Source organism: Struthio camelus, chromosome 23 (assembly GCF_040807025.1).
Source record: "Struthio camelus isolate bStrCam1 chromosome 23, bStrCam1.hap1, whole genome shotgun sequence".
Lineage (NCBI taxonomy): Eukaryota > Metazoa > Chordata > Aves > Struthioniformes > Struthionidae > Struthio > Struthio camelus.
This window is the reverse complement of record NC_090964.1, coordinates 26641-41108: the sequence shown is the minus strand read 5'-3', so window position 1 is coordinate 41108 and position 14468 is coordinate 26641.

The following is a 14468-nucleotide window of genomic DNA, read 5'->3' as shown; positions in this document are numbered from 1 at the left end:
AGTTAGCTCTCCTCAAGTCCAGCGTTGCAATCCTACTTATTGCCCTGCTCCCTCCTCGTAGGATCCTGAACTCCACCATCTCATGGTCACTGCAGCCAAGGCTGCCCCCAACCTTCACCTCTCCAACTAGACCTTCTTTGTTCGTTAGGACAAGGTCTAGCATTGCACCTCTCCTCGTTGGCGTCTCCACCACCTGAGTCAAGAAATTATCATCAATCCTCTGCAGGAACCTCCTCGACTGTTTGTGCCTAGCTGTGCTGTCTTGCCAACAGATGTCAGGGTGGTGAAGTCTCCCATGAGAACCAGGGCCTGTGATCGTGAGGCTACTTCCAGCTGTCGGTAGAAGGCCTCATCGATGACTTCCTCCTGGTCAGGTGGCCTGTAGTAGACCCCCACAACAGTGTCACCCATGTTACCCTGCCCTTTAATCCTCACCCATAGGCTCTCAACTTGCTCTTCATCCACCCCGAGGCAGAGCTCCATACATTCTAGCTGCTCCCTCACATAAAGAGCAACTCCACCACCTCGCCTTCCTGGCCTGTCTTTCCTAAAAAGCACATAGCCATCCATGACAGCATTCCAGTCATGTGAACTATCCCACCGTGTCTCTGTAACTGCAATGAGATCATGGCCCTGCAACCGCACACAGACCTCTAACTCTTCCTGTTTATTCCCCATGCTGCGCGCATTGCTATACAGGCATTCCAGAGAGCCAGTCAAGCATGCAAGCTTCCCAGGAGAGGTGCAAGAGGATCCTCCATAGCCATGTCCCATGCTGTCTCCCCTGGCTGTATGCACCCGCTGGAGGCATCCTGACTTGAGCGGTGTTTTACTGACTCTCCGGCCACTATACCACTCCCCTTCCCCCATCTTGCCTAGTTTAAAGCCCTCCTTACCAGGCTGGCCAATCTGTTGGCAAAGACGCGCGTGCCCCGCTTGGTAAGGTGGATCCCATCGCTCCCCATCAGCTGTTGATCTTCAAACAGGGTCCCATGGTCATAGAAAACAAAGCCCTGCTGCCAACACCAGCGGCGCAGCCAGCTGTTAACTTGGAAAACTCGTCTACTCCTCCTCCCATCCTTTCCCCTCACAGGCAAGACTGAGGAGAAAACGACCTGGGCTCCCAGACACTTCACCACCATTCCCAGAGCTCTGAAGTCCCGTTTGATGGTTTCCAGTTTGCCTTTTGTGTTGTTAGTGCCCACATGGAAGAGCAGCAGAGGGTAGTAGTCTGATGCATGGACAAGCCTTGGCAGTCTTTCCATGACCTCTCTTATTCGAGCCCCTGGCAGGCAGCAAACCTCTCTGGACAAGAGGTCAGGTCGGCAGAGAGGTGCCTCTGTCCCCTGCAGCAGGCAGTCACCCACAACAATCACTCGCCGCTTCTTCCGGGGCTTCCTGCACGGCACAGGGTCTGCCAGGCCAGTTGCCTCCCTTGGAGCCATGCCCAGCTCCTCCTCAGCTTGCAGGGCGCTAAACTTGTTCTTCGAGGGTAAGTCTTGAGGAGGAGCAAGAGCCTTTCTCCTTCTACGAGAGGTCACCAGCTTCCAGCCCTCTTCAACAGTGTTATGATGCACCTTTACACACGGTGCTGAGCCCTCTGACACCTCTGCTGCAGTGGGGGCTGGGGACTCCTGGAGCTGCACAGTCTCCGAGAATAGCCTGGCAATCTCACCTTCCTGCCATGCACAGGCCGCCACAAAGAGAAGGAAGGAGCCCTCCCTTTTGGCCCTGCCATGCAGACAGCTCTCCCACAAGCACTCCCCTCCTCCTTTTCCTCTCCTTCTCCATCTTACAACTGCCCTCCTCACACTTGCCCACCAGCATTGCCATCCTCCTACAACCCCTTTTAAACCACTCAAAACAGCCACAAGGCGGCGCAGTGCCTGAAACCATGGGACCGTCACATGCTTAGGCCACACTCACAACAAGTGACTAGCTCGCTTTCCTCCCCTCCTCCAACTTATGACTGCCCTCCTCACACTTTCCCACTAGAGCAGCCACTCTCCTCCAACCCCTGCCTACCAAGAACAGACCAACAAGGGGAGCACCATTGCGCCCACCCTTTTGGCCCTGCCATCCACACGGCTCTCCCACAAGCACTCCCATCCTCCTTTCCCTACAGTCTTCCAACCTAGCACTGACCTCCTCACACTTTCCCACTAGGGCAGCCACCCTCCTCCAACACCTGCCTACCATGCACTTGCCCACACCGGGAGCACCGTTGCTTCCCCCCTTTTGGCACTGCCATGCATACGGCTCTCCAACAACCACTCCCGTCCTCCTTTCCCTACCCTCCTCCAACCTACGACTGCCCTCCTCACACTTTCGGACTGGAGCAGCCACTCTCCTCCAACACCAGCCTGCCATGCACAGGCGCACATGGCGAGTACCATTTCCTCCACCCTTTTGGCCCTGCCATGCATATGGCTCGCCCACAAGCACTCCCGTCCTCCTTCCCCTCACCTCCTCCCACTTACCACTGCCCTCCTCACACTCTCCCACTAGAGCAGCCACTCTCCTCCAACACCTGCCTACCATGCACAGGCCCACACCGGCAGTACCATTGCGTCTACCCTTTTGGGCTCTGCCATGCACACAGCTTGCCCACAAGCACTCCCATGCTCCTTTCCCTACCCTCATCCAGCTTACGACTGTGCTCCTCACACTTTCCCACTAGAGCAGTCACTCTCCTCCAACTCCTGCCTACCATGCACAGGCCCACACGTGGAGCACCATTGCGTCCACCCTTTTGGTCCTGCCATGCACACGGCTCTCCCAAAAGAATTCCCCTCCTCTTATCCCTGTCCTCCTCCCACTTACAACTGCTCTCCTCACACTTTCCACCTAGAACAGCCACTCTCCTCCAACACCTGCCTACCCTACACAGCCCCAGACAGCAAGCACCACTGCGTCCTCCTTTTAGGCCCTGCAATGCGTACGGCTCTCTCACAAGCACTCCCCTCCTCCTTTCCCTACCCTCCTCCCACATACCACTGCCCTCCTCACACTTTCCCACTAGAGCAGCCACTCTCCTCCAACACCTGCCTACCACGCACAGGCCCACACGGGGAGCACCACTGCGTCCACCCTTTTGGCCCTGCCATGCACACGGCTCTCCCCACAAGTCCTCCATCCTCCTTTCCCTCCCCTCCTCCAACTTACGACTGCCCTCCTCACACTTTCCCACTAGAGCAGCCACGCTCCCCCAACACCTGCCTACCAGGTATGGGACACACAAAGAGCGGCAAGGTGCCCTCCCTTTTGGCCCTGCCGTGCACACGGCCCTCTCAAAAGCACTCCCCTCCTCCTTTCCCTACCCTCCTCCAACTTACCACTGCCCTCCTCACACTTTCCCACTAGAGCAGTCACTCTCCTCCAACACCTGCCTACCACGCACAGGCCCACACGGGGACAACCATTGCGTCCACCCTTTTGGCCCTGCCATGCACACGGCTCTCCCCACAAGTCCTCCGTCCTCCTTTCCCTCACCTCCTCCAAATTACCACTGCCCTCCTCACACTTGCCCACCAGCCTTGCCATCCTCCTACAACCACTTCCGCACCACTCAAAACGGCCACAAGGCGGTGCAATGCCTCAACCCATGGCACTTTCAGATGCTTAGGCCACACTCAGAACAAGGGCCTAGCTCGTTTTCCTCCCCTCCTCCACCTTACGAATGCCCTCCTCACACTTTCCCACTAGAGCAGTCACTCTCCTCCAACACCTGCCTACCATGCACAGGTCCCAATGCCGAGCAGCAATACACCCACTTTTTTGGCCCTGCCATGCACACGGCTCTCCCACAAGCATTCCTTTCCTCATTCTCTTCTCCTACTCCAACTTACGACTGCCCTCCTCATACTTGCCCATCATTGTTGCCACCCTCCTCCAACACCTTCCTCACCATTCAAAGTGGCTACAAGGCGGCACAATGCCTCAGCCCACGGCACCTTCACATTGCTAGGCCACACTCACAACAAGTGCCTAGCTCGCCTTCCTCCTCTCCTCCAACCTATGCCAGATCTCCTCACACTTGCCCACTCGAGCAGCCACTCTCCTCACACACCTGCCTGTCAAGAACAGCCACCACAACCAGCACCAATGGAACAACCTAGTTGTGCTTAGCATGCATTTCCCTGCCTCAGAAGCACTTCCCTCCTCGCCTTCCTCCCCTCCTCCCACTTACGCTGGTCCTCAGGCACAGTTTCTGCCCTGAGCAGCCACTCTCCTCCATCACCTGCGTACCAAGAACAGTCACCACAACGAGCAACAATGCACCCACCCTTTTGGCCTTAGGATGCATACTGCTGCCCCACAAGCACTTCCCTCCTCGCCTTCCTCCTCTCCTCCAACTTACGCCAGCCCTCCTCACACTTGGCTACTACAACCCCCACCCTCTTCCAACCACTTCCTACCATACAAAAATGGCCACAGGGAGGAGCAATGGCTCAACCCTTTGCACCTTACCATGCTTAGGGCACACGCACAGCAAGTGCCTAGCTCACCTTCCTCCACTCCTCTAACTTATGCCAGCCCTCCTCACTGTTTCTGATTAGAGTAGCCACTCTCCTAACACACCTGCCTGTCAAGAACAGCCACCACAACCAGCACCAATGGAACAACCTAGTTTCGCTTAGCATGTCTCCTGCTGCCCCACAAGCACTTCCCTCCTCGCCTTCCTCTCTTCCTCCAACTTACGGCAGCCCTCCTCACACTTGCCCACTAGAACACCCACCCTCCTCCAACCCCTTCCTACCACACAAAACGGCCACAGGGAGGCGCAGACAGTCCATAGGCTGGTGCTAGTGCACTCCAAAACACATCTCATTGCATTGCCAACACCCTGGGCTCACTCTGAGCACTGTCCAGGAGCACAGAAACATGCCAGCACTGTTGATGACTCTGATCCCTGTCCCGCTGGGTCTGCTTGCTGCCCAAAATGAGCACAACCAGCGCAGAGTCAGGAGTCCCCATGTGGAGCCACAGCCACTCGCTCTGCAGAGCAGCACTGCCCGCCCAGGGCCCTGCAGGGAGCACAGGGGAGGGTGTAGGAATGGCCAACCAAGCTAGCATGGACTCCCTGACCTGGGGAAAGGCTCTCTGGGCAGCAGGGACATCCCAGGAGCAAAGCAGGGCAGCAGTCAGAGATGGAAAAGGAGAACGAGAATCAGGTTCCTCTGAGCACCAGCTTGGGGCAGGTGCTTCTGTCCCTGGGGCAGCAGGAGCTGTGGAAGGGCTGCAGGGCCAGGGCTGTGATGCTGTGCTGGGCAGCAGGGTGGGCATGGAGGGGCTGCAGGCAGACAGGGAGGGGGATCTCCCAGACACAAGAGCAGGGGAGACAGAGAGTGACCGGCATCATCGCGGGACCTCCTCGCCTTGTCGGGGAGCTGCTGCCCTTGTCCTTGGGCCTGAGTTATGCTGTGGACCTGCCTGCGCCTGGCTCTGCACCTCTCAGGTCCTGACCTGACGCTGTCCCCGTCCTCCTGACCTGAATACCCATCTCTACCTCAGAGCTTCCCCCTCACTACAGGCGAGAAAGCCTTGGCAAGGGAAGCTGGGACTCCAACAGCACCCAAACAAGGCTGTAGCCACAAAGGGGAGCTGGGAGCCGAGGGGGTCGGCAAGGCAGGCAGGGCAGTGCCCCACCGACCGAGAGGTGCCATCCTGCAGTGCCCGCGCAAGAGGAGCAGAGCAGGTTTGCAGCCGGTAACTGGGGTCAGGCTCAGCCCAGCGATGGCCAGACAAGACTGCAGGGCTCCAACCAGCCCTGCTTTGTGTGGGAGGCAGGTTGGACTGGAGACCTGCAGAGGTCCCTTCCCTCCAAAATTCCTCTGCGGCTCCGTGAATGGGAAGACCCCGGACACAGAGATGGGCTCTGCCTGTGCCACGGCCAAGCGCAGAGCCCTTGGCCAGCCCCACAATCCCTCGTCCTCCGGTGGCCAAAGTGGAGCTCAGCATCGCCTGGGGACTCTCTTCCCCATAGGCAGCAGAGGGAGGGCTTTCACCAGCCCCACGTGGCCTTTTCCTCCCCTGGCCTTTGCAGTTGCATGTGCCTGGCTCTGCCCACTTGCCTTCACCGCACTCACAGCTGCACGGGAAGCCTGTGACAGTCCCAGTGCTCCTACCCTCCAGCTGGTATCCACCCCAAGCCTGAAGCCGGGCCAGCTGCAAAGGCATCGGCTGCCCAGTGCCCTGGCCATGCAGCCGAGGGCTGGGCTCTTCACCCCAATTTCCCTGCTCTTCCCCTGCTCCCTGCATCGCTGCTGCTGTGCCCTTGTCAAAACCGCCTGCCGCCAGACTGCCCCAGGGCTGCGCTGGAGGCTTTCAGGAGCGGGCTGAGGTGGGGCTGGCACCGCCAGCGTGGGGTGGGAGAGGGCAGCTGCCCTCTGCCGCACTGGGGCTGGGGCTGGGGCTGGGGCTGGAGCTGGAGCTGGGCATAGCTTTTCCCTGGGCAGAAAGCAGCACATGGCTGCCATTCTTCCCCAGGCTTCCTGCCCCTGTGGGCCGGCCTGCCCATGGGAAACGCGCTTCATCCTCTTCCTCTGCCTCCCCTCCAGGGAGGCACACCGAGATTGCTGGGGGACCAGGAGGTAGACAAGAGCTAGGTCCTCTTGCTAGCCTAATGCCAATTTCCCTGGTAGGCACTCTGTCAGCGGTGGTGGGCATCCTTCGAAGGCAGGTCGCTGACACCAAGCTGCCTGCTGATGACCTCGAGTCACAGCCTGGGTGGTCTCCATGCGAGCGTCCAAAGCCTTGCCTGAAATATCCCCCCAAGACTCCGCTCAGCTGACTTTGAGGAGAACTGGCCGCTAGCTCTGCAGAAGCCGAGCAAGCAGCACCAACTGGAAGAAGTGAAAGAACAAGTTTGGCAAGTAATCCCGCTGTTAGGGAGCGGCTGCTAGAGGCCTGGGACTTCCCTGCAAATGGACAGTGTCGTGTGAAAAACATTGGTGGTGTCAGCTGGCTATTGGTGCTGTGGGCTTGCATTCAGAGGGAAAGAGGCACAGAAAAGCCTTTCTCTAGTCAGAACGCTTTCTAAGGCATTTGAGATTGCTCCATAAACAACTCCTGGAAGATGAGGTGTGAGGCTGCAGCACCTTCACAAACGTTGTTGCTCTGGTGTGGATCAGGCATGGGCTGCAAGTCTGTGCTGGAGCGGGCTGTGAAATCAGGACTTGGGAAACAACACCACATGACCTTCTTGGCAGGCGGCAGATTTGAGAGCTGACTTTGAATATCTCAAAAGCCATGCAACACAACTGCAGTCCTTCCCAGACCTTCAGGAAAGCCTCTGGGGAAGTCTCCTGACAACATAGCCTTTGCTAATGTTGTGGCTCTACATAGAGCTCCGGCGAGGAAGGAGCAGGGCCAAAAGCAGAATCGCAGCCCTGGCCTTCAGGAGAGCAGACTTGGGCCGGTGCTGGCACCTGCTTGGGAGACTGCCATGGGGCACGGCCCTGGAGGGAAGAGGGGTCCAAGAGAGCTGGCTCATATTCAGGCATCCTCTCCTCCAAGTTCCATAATGGCCCAGCCCAAAAGCAGGCCATCAAGCAAAGGAGGCCGGCAGCAGGAACAAGGAGCTCCTGGCAAACCTCAAGCACAAACAGGAAGTCTACCAGAGCTGAAAGCAGGGACAGGGGACCTCGGGGGAGAACGACCAGACACCTGCCCTTCAGAGGGCACATCCTGGCATTTGGGCCCTTAAGGCTTTCTTCAGAAGCACTGGGTTTTAATGTTGCACACATCAGAGCTTCCCCACTTGGGGCAACTACGGTGGCTCTTTGCGTGCCAGCCATGCGGCCCGTTAGCTAAATCCAGTAGGGAGCTAGCAAGGAGGAGTGGGGCACACACAAGGAGGTGTGATGGACTACTGCCTTCCCTAAAGCCTTGAAGCAGGGAAAGAGCAGGAAACTGGTGCAACCTTGTTGCCTATTGCACTTCCTTTAGGACTCAGAGAAGCCTTGGTGGCCCAGGCCAGGGCCCTGCGGGGAGAAGGCAGCAGCCTGACCTGGTAAGGCCAGCAAGCCAGCCTAATGCACACAGCTGACCAGCAAGTATTCCCCGAGAAGGACCCCGAAGGGCTGCTTCACACCTCTTTCCATGGCCCTGCACCGGCCTTTCCAGCTCCTCATCAGCCCTCATCCCTAAGCCCCCAAATTAGCAGTCAGAGCGCCAGCACGGCTAGGGAGGGAGGCTTTGCCTTTGAGCCCTTCCCTGCCGAAGAGGCCCAGCCTGTGCGATGGGCAACCGCTGGCAGCCCCAGACCTCCCCAAGTGCTTCAGGCATGGCTGGGGCAACTGCTGAGAGATCCCGGGCTGACAGGAGGAGCTGGTGCTGGTGCAGCTGCAGCTCCTTGCTCTGCAGCAACCTCAGGAGCTCCCGCAGCCTCGTGCCCCGACGCAGGAGCTGCCCATCGACCCAAACTAGAGCTTTGGCAGTGTTTGCTAATGCAGGCTTTCTGGCTCGCAGCCGTGATTCGTGCAGTGGCTGGAAAGCACCCAGAGGCACCTGGAGGGCCCTGGGGCACTGGGGAAGGGAGATGGAGGGGTCCTGAGGGAAGCGGAGGGCAAACCAGTGGGGCCCCGGGCCACCCAGAGGGGACGCGCCCTGCCCCTCCCCAGGGCAGTGGGGCAGTGATGCCGCCCTTTGTGACCTCCCTTTGTGACACCCCACAGTGCTGCGGCCTCACTCCCGGGAGTGAGGGCAGTGTCCGGGAGGACAGAGACGGGAAAGGGCAGGAGCGTGCTGGGCTGGCCGAGGAGCCCCCTGAGCGCTGCCACGTCTTTCCCTGCGCCTCCCCCGGGCAGCCCCGTGGTGCCGAGGCGTTTGCCCGAGGCCGTCGAGGAGAGCTGGGGCCAGCCCGCGCTGCGGGCACCCCTGGCCCTCTCTCACGCCTCTCCTCGGCTCTGCAGCATGGCGGAGCATCGATCCCCCAGCCACAACCCCATCCCCTGGGCGGAGGAGGATGCTGCCTTCAGGGCACTCATTGCGGCCTGGGAGCAGGCGGGAGCCACCAGCAACCTCCTCCTGCGCCTCGATGACACCGACCCCGGCAAGCCCATGCTGGTGCTTGAGGAGGACGGGCGCCCCAGCACTCCCTTCCTGGCCTGGGAGGACCAGGGCGGCGCCTTCAGCGAGAGCAGCTTCCAGGCCGAGACTCAAGAGCTGTGCGTGCCGCAGACCTTCCGGCCAGGTGAGGCAGCGGCACCGCGGGGCTGGCACCTCCACTGCCCCCCTGCCAGGGGGCGGTTGGCTGCGGCGGGGCATCCGTGCCCCGGGCTGGGGCTCGCTGCGCCCGCGCGAGCAGGCCTGGCGCCGAAGAGAGGGCACCGCTCGCTCCTCGGCCTCCTGCCAGCGCCCACTGCTCTCCCCGCTCCCTTCCTCCCGCAGACTCCGATTCTTCTGCCTGTTTCCTGGAGCTGGAGGGAGAGGAGCAGGAAGCTCTGGAGTATCTCCAGGCCTTTCCCACGGGCCCCGAACAGGTGACGAGGCCCCTTGTCCGCCTGGCGCTGCCTGCAGCTCCCAGCCGGCTGCCTCCGTGCTCGCTGCCTGCTCCCAGGCTCAGGGAGGGCTCTGGGCTGGGCTCAGCTGCTGCTCGGGGCCTCCTGCGCTGCTGCTGCTTCCCCCTGGGCGCCAGGGGGCAGCCGGCGGGGCCTCTGCCCTCTCACCTGCCCTCTTGGTCTCTCTTGTCCCCGGTGGTCAGGACGAGGCACAGAAGCTGAGGTTTCTGGCCTCCATCCACACCCTCTGCCAAGCCAAGGCAATGGGCAGGTACCTGGCTGGGTTCTGCGAGCTGGCGGAGAAGATGGAGGTGAGGCAGCAGCCGGAGGGGCTGTGGGAGGGGGCAGAGCCACCCGGGCGAGCCCAGCACTCGGGCACCCGGACGCGGGGAAGGGTGGGCAGGCCCCCGCCAGCACAGCCCTCCTCACTGGGGGGCTGCCGGGCCTGGGCGCTGCTTGCGGGGTGGGGGCGCCTGCCGGGTGCTGCCCACCGCTGGCGGGGGGCTGGCAACTGCCGTGCCCCACGCCACCTCTGCTCCCCAGCTGCTGCTGCAACAAGAGCCCCCCGACCGCCTGGACTCCAGGGTGCGGCAGGAAGCCCTGCTGGCCGTTGCCGCCATCAGGTACCTGCCCCGGGGGGGCAGGCGGGAGAGCAGAGGGGTGTCCGCGGGCTTCTCCCCTGAAGGCAGAGGCAGGAGATGGAGCGGCCGTCGTGCCCCACCTGCCAGCGCTGTCCTTGGCCCCTGGGTCTGCGTCGTGGGAGAGGCAGGAGGGGCCTCCCCGTGGGGCTTCCCCACCTCTGATGGCTGCCACCCCAGGCACTGCCACCCCCCGGGGCTGCCTCCACCTTCCCGGGGCGTCGGGGCACCGCTCCCTGCCCCAGCGCCCCACAGGCACCTCTCTCTCCTTTCAGCAAAGAGGTGCCCTTCCTGAAGGACACCCAGGACAGCAGGCTGCTCCGCACTTGCATCACCAGCATCTTCTCTCTTCCTGCCCAAGAGCAGATGCCCAGCCTGGATGCTTCACTCTACCCTCCGGTAGGTGCCGGCCTCGGGCAGCAGGAGTTTGAGCCAGCCTCCTGGCCACGTTAGGGGTGCCCACCCTCTGCCCCCTTGCAGGCCCTGGACGCTCTGGATGAGCTGCTGAAGGTGCTGGTGTTCGAGTCGCAGGCCTCCGGTCTCCAGCAGCTGCAGAACATCTTGGAGGTCTGCTGTTTGCAAAGAGCGTGTGTGGAGGTGGGGAGGTGGTGGTGGTGGCAGGGCTTGGTCCTCACCCCAAAGGGAAGGGGCCCTCTCGAGTCGAGGGGCCACCCCTGCCTGAGACCAGGTGCAGAGAGCATGCTGTGGGGAGGGCCCAGCTCTCCGTGGGGAGCCAGGGAGGGGCCCCACCATGCTCTTGGCTGAGCCGGGTGTCTCTCCTGGTGGCAGTCAGAGCCCTTTCCCCCGCCAGCATACCAGCACGGCCCTGCCCCTCTGCCCCTCAGCCCCTCTGCCCCTAGCCCCAAAAAGCCATCCCTTGCACCAAAGCGGGGCAAGGAGTTGGGCACAAGCAGGGGACACAGGGCCACATCTGGAGGAGCGCACGGAAGGCAGCAGAGGCAGAAACCCTGCCGGGTGCTTAGCGGAGCTGTTGCTCCTGGAGTGGCCGTCAGGACCCAGCGCCGACCAGCGGCTTTGGTCTCCTCAGGTGCTGCTGCCCTTGACAGCGTCCCAGAGGGTGGCTGAGCGCCAGAGGGCCGTGGGGAGGATTGTGCGGCTGAGTCAGCTCCTGGGCAGCTCTTCTCTGCTGGAGGTAAGTGGGTGGCTGCAGGCCGTGGGCAACTCTCCTCTCAGGCAGGAGGAGAGGGCACGTGGCTTGATGTGCTCTTGCAGACAAGGCGGCCAGCGGGAGCAGTGGGCAACAGAACTGGCAGAGGGCAGGGGCGGGCAGGCTAGGACACACGGCTCCGCACCCCATTGCTCACTGTTGGGAGCAGGGCTGGGCAGATGCCTCCAGGGCTTTGGCTCGTGTGGCCCTTGGCCTGGGCCCGCTCTTGCGTGGCGCCCAGGGCTTTGGTCCCAGCTGCCGCAGCTTAGCCTTGCTCCCGGTCCTTCCTGCCTCCCCCCAGGACTCGCCCAGCTGTGGAGGAAGCAGTGCCGGCCCTTTCCTCTTCCAAAAGACACCTTTGGACTTCCTGGGACAGCTGATGGGCCACCTCACGCTGTGCTGCGCCGAGAAGGACCAGGAGATCAGCCATGGGGCAGCAGAGGCTCTCCACCATTTCTACAGGGTCATTCTGCTGCGCGAGAGTAAGAGAAGCTGGGCTGGGCTGGCCCTCTCGGCAAGCCACACAGCTCTGCTGAATGCCTTCAGTCCGCCATCTCCAACTCGCCATCGTTCCTCCTGACTGCTCGGGGTTTCTCCTCCTGCACAGGTAGAAAGATGGCAGAGGAGGATCTGACGCCTCCAGACATGAAGTGGCAGAGGGAAGGCCCAAACGCCTTCTGGCCCAGCAACGCCACTGCCGAGAGCACGGTGAGAAGCTCCTCCCTCGCTGCCCTTCTTGGCCACAGGGCTGGCAGCACGCCTGCAGGAACAAACGCATCCCTCATCAGTGGGGGGCAGCCGGCACGGCAGCCTCCCAGGCCTCGGGCGGAGGCATGTCCCGCTCTCCCTGAGCCTGGCGGAGCCAAAGGCTTTGTCCCAGGGGCAGAGCAGCAGCTCCAGCTGTCCTGGCCACCCGCCAGCTCTGCGGCCCCGGAGGGCCAGCCCACCGTGACCCTGACCCCAGCCATCCACCTGCACCCCGGCAGCTCCACTGCCCACTGCCCACTGCCCACTGCCCTCAGCCCATCCCAGCACAGCCCCTGCGCCCGGCTTGCCCGGGGGCACTGTGCCAGCCCTGCTCCAACTCTCTCTCCACTCCTGGAGCCACTCTCTCTGCTCCTCGGGGTGCACGCACGGTGCCACCCTGTGTCTTTCCCTCCACAGATATTTGGGAGCTTTCTCTTCCCCTCCGAGAGGACCCACTTCCTCCTGACCACCATCAAGGGCCTGACAGAACCAAGGGTCTCCCATACCGAGGTGGTTGCCCGCATGATGGAGGCGGTCTTGAGAGACCCCGACTCGGAGCTGGACAGGGTAAGCAGCTTGTAGCCGCACTGCCCTGGGCTTGCACCCTCGGGGCTCTGAGCCCCCTGAGCGGAGGCCAGGGCTCTCAGGCACCCGGCAGCCTTTGAGGCCAGCAAAGAGCGACGGGAAGGAAGCAGTTCTCAGTGGCCCCTGAGGCAACTGCTACGCTCCTGTGGCGGTCCCACTCTTACCCGTGTTGTCCCCTCCAGGTGCCGGAGGTGGTGAGCAGCATCTATGAGAACCTCATGGGCATCAGGGAGGCGTCGCTCCAGGCCATCTTGAACAACGCCCTGCTCCAGATGGCCCGCTTGGAGCCTGATCAGGTGGTTGAGAGCCTGCTGAACACCTCCCTGCTGTGTGACAGGTACGGGGTCTGCCAGCCTTGAGGACAGCTCCGGGGCTATCGCAGGCCAAGGAGCTGTGGCCAAGGCAGCCCCCCCGACAGCATGCTCTGCGTCTGCAGCGTCGCCGGGGCCATGTGGAGGACGCTGGTCTCCGAGCACTCCCCTGCAGAGGAGGTGCTGAAGGAGCTGCTCTCTTGGCTCTGGGACCAGCCACTGCTCAGGCGGGACAGCAACATGCCAAAGGACAGCTACATCCTTCCGCTGACTGTGAGTGTCCAGCACAGGCCTCACTCAGTCCTGCCCATGGGGCCCAGCCTGGGGCCAGGAGCCCAGGACCACCTGCGGGGTCCACGAGGCCTGCCAGGGGGACCTGCCCTGTGGCTCAAGAAGACTCGTTTGCCACCGTTGCAAACAGGAGCCTTGGCTTGCCTTGGCTTAGGTGATCTCTTTCCAGCCAGACCCATCTCTGGTGTTTTTGGCAGGCAATCAGGGCCCTCAACGAGATCCTCCTGCTGCCCGCCAGCAAAGAGCCAGTGCAGCTCATTTTCCCCCAGCTCTACCTAGCAGTGCTCTTCCAGACCTTCTTCAGCCTGGAGTACACCCTGCAGGACCTCCAAGACTACAGCCAGATGTGTGGCCAGGAGAACAAGTGTCCTCCAGGCAGCCCCGTCAGGTGCTCCGTCCCTCTTCCCCAGTCTCTCCCATGCGCGCAGAGCCCGGGCTTGGCCTCCGTGTGCGACCCGCCTTTGCTCTACACACAGGAGCGCGGTGCAGGCCATGAAAGCTCTGCTCTGCCATGCTGACTATGCCCATCTGGCTGACTCCATCGAGAGGCAGGGAGGCTGGGACATGCTTATGAGCAAGGAGACCTACCACACAGGAGTCACGTTGCTGACTAGGTGAGAGCCTTCTTCATCCTCGTCTGCCCCAGCATTTCTGCCCTGGAGACAGAGTGCCCGAAGGCCACAGCTTTGGTGTAGGAAGGGCGCTTTTCCGCTCTCTCACCAAAATAAGCCTGAGTGGGTGAGACGCCAGGTTTCTCCTCACAAGGTGTGGTGGCGAAAGGCCACCGCCGCTCCTTGAGCCAGCGCCACCGGCTGCTGGGGCTGAGTACACCCACAACCTTGCCCTGCAGGACCTGGCCTGCAGGATGATGGCTCGGGGTGGCGGCGCACACCCAAAGAGGTTTGCCTGCCCAGCTCCGTGCCCACAGTGCCTTCTCCCCTCCCCGACCAGGGAGCTGTGGATGAACGCGGCCGATGAGTGCGCCTGGATGTTTGACCACGTGGTCAGGGTACTCAGCTGCGGAGACAAACACCGTGAGATCGCCGCCATGGCTGTCTTCATTGAGGTGGGCCTGGTGGCGAGCGGTGCCTCTGGGCAGTGCCTGCAAACACTGGGCTCTCTGGCACGTGGGCAGAGGGGCGGGTGGCTGGTCGGTGGAGCTGGGCTCCTCTCCCGCAGCAGCTGCACTCCCCTCAGTCACCCCAGCCTGGCCTCCTTCCCGCCA